Below are 2,962 nucleotides of genomic sequence, written 5' to 3'. Positions count from 1 at the left end.
TTATATATATATATATATATATATATATATATATATATATATATATATATATAGAGTAGTGATCAATGTATAACTAATCTTAAGTGTATAACTAGAGAACAAATCTCAGCCACACATCTTAATGGAACAAATATTATTTATTTTAATTATAGAAAATATGCTGAGGGTAATTTTGGAATTGCTTTCTTAATTTAAATCTGCGATCAAACATGCAAATCTGCGATCAAATTACTCCATAATCTGCGATCTTTTCTTTCCTTCCAAACTTGCGATCCGATTTTTTTCCAAATTTCGTTCCAAATCTTATTACTTCATTCAAATCGCGATTGAATTCAATTCGACGCGATTCAATTCGTTATTCAATCCGTTCATCGCGATTCAAATCAATCATCGTGATTCAAATCAATGGATTCAATTATGAGGTCGGACGAAGATTATTTCGATTCCGATTCATCAGCTTCGGGCGAGGAAGCTGAGACTTCTAAAGGTAATCATTATTCGTTCAATTCTATAACAATTACTTCACTCTTGTTCAATTCTATAACAATTCCTACTATTTATTAATATACAATATTTTCGTGTATTGTGATTATGAAAACCGTAGTTTGTGATTAGATTTATAGTTGTTTCACTGATGTTAAGTGATTATGAAAATCGTATGGTCTTTGTATTATGTTTACATGGTTAGATTTACAGTTGTTTTGCAAATAAGAGTGAAGTGAAATCAGAATAAGAGTGATGGTTTTGTGAACAAGAGTGATGTGTGTTTTGAACAAGAGTGATGTGTTTTGTTAACATGAGTGATGTGTTTTGTGAACAAGAGTGATGTGTTTGTGAACATGAGTGATGTGTTTTGTTAACATGAGTGATGCCCTCAGAATAAGAGTGATGTGTTTACATCACTCTTATTCTGATTTTACTTCACTCTTGTTCACAAAACACTTCACTCTTGTTCAGAAAACACTTCACTCTTGTTCAAAAACACATCACTCTTATTCTGATTTTACTTCACTCTTGTTCACAAAACACATCACTCTTATTCTGATTTTACTTCACTCTTGTTCAGAAAACACTTCACTCTTGTTCACAAAACACATCACTCTTATTCTGATTTTACTTCACTCTTGTTCACAAACCACTTCACTCTTATTCTCATTTTACTTCACTCTTGTTCACAAAACACTTCATCTTGTTCACAAAACACTTCACTCTTGTCAGTAACATCAAAGCATTATGAAGAATATGGGAAAACCAATAACATAGATGTGGAAAAAAATGATTGTAAACTTCAAGCGTTCATGAACTATTGTAGAAAACTTCATCAGTGAATTAACAAGTACTTATTTTACATTAATATCTTGTTTACTATTTAATTCACTGTTGTGTTTTGTAAACCACTAAATGATGTGTTTCGTGAAGAAGAGTGAAGTAAAATCAGAATAAGAGTGAAGTGTTTTCTGAACAAGAGTGAAGTAAAATCAGAATAAGAGTGATGTGTTTTGCAAATAAGAGTGAAGTAAAATCAGAATAAGAGTGATGTGTTTTGTGAACAAGAGTGAAGTGTTTGTGAACAAGAGTGAAGTGTTTTGTGAACAAGAGTGAAGTAAAATGAGAATAAGAGTGATTTGTTTTGTAAACAAGAGTGAAGTAAAATCAGAATAAGAGTGATGTGTATTGTGAACAAGAGTGAAGTCTTTTTCTGAACAAGAGTGCAGTAATCTCATTATTAGAGTGCTGTGTTTTTTACAGTGGTTTGCGTACCAAAATGCCCAGATGAATTGAAACCAAAAATTGGACAAAGTTTCATGACCCTTGATCGTGCATTGGACTTCTACAATAATTATGCTCGATATGTTGGATTTGACACCCGTAAAAAGGGATCGAAAAGGAAAAAGATGTCACTACTTGGATTTACGTTGGTGTGTAGCCGCGAAGGGAAGGTACAAAGCAAAAGAAACAGTAAACAATCTGATGTGTGAAACGAAAGCGTTCTTCTATTAAGTGCTATTGTAATGCTAAAGTGTCTGGAAGTATATTATGGGTGTTGGTTATGTTATACAAAGTTTCGTTTGAAGACCATAATCATGAGATGGTTGAGGAACGCCATAAGCGTTTTATGAATTTGAACCGTAATTTGGATTTAGTCCATCAGAAATTCATCCTCAATTGTGCTAATGCAAATATTGGTCCAACTTTAAGTTTTAGCTTACTTAAAGAAGTGCTTGGTGGATTAGATTATGTAGGGTGTACTGTTTTAGAAGTGCGCAACTATAGACGTGACCTTAGAGCTTATGTAGAAGGAGCTGATGCACAAATGTTATTGAATGAGTTGCGAAGGAAGAAGGAGTTGTGTAGTGCATTTACATATGAGTATGAGGTCAACTCAAAGGATAGGATGACACGATTGTTTTGGTGTGATCCTACTGCCAGAAGAAACTACCATTTGTATGGAGATATTGTTTCGTTTGATACGACATACTCCACAAACAGGTATGTGCACACTAATTACTCTTTTGTTAATTGTTTTCTGAAATCATAACATGAGTGATGTGTTTCTGAAAAAGAGTGAAGTGTTTTGTGAACAAGAGTGAAGTGTTTTCTTAACAAGAGTAATGTGTTTTGTGAAAAAGAGTGATGTATTTTTCTGCATGCTTATATTGATGTGTTTTCTGAAATCATAACAAGAGTGAAGTGTTTGTGAAAAAGAGTGAAGTATTGTCTGAACAAGAGTGACGTGTTTTGTGAAAAAGAGTGATGTATTTTTCTGCATGCTTATATTGATGTGTTTTCTGAAATCATAACAAGAGTGAAGTGTTTTGTGAAAAAGAAGTGAAGTATTGACTGAACAAGAGTGACGTATTTTGTGAAAAAGAGTGATGTGTTTTCTGCATGCTTATAGTGAATTGTTTTTCATTTCAGATACTGTATGATATTTGCTCCTTTTACGGGCAAGGATAATCAT

Source organism: Salvia splendens, chromosome 10 (genome assembly GCF_004379255.2).
Source record: "Salvia splendens isolate huo1 chromosome 10, SspV2, whole genome shotgun sequence".
Classification (NCBI taxonomy): Eukaryota; Viridiplantae; Streptophyta; class Magnoliopsida; order Lamiales; family Lamiaceae; genus Salvia; species Salvia splendens.
Note: the sequence above shows the minus strand (reverse complement) of the source record.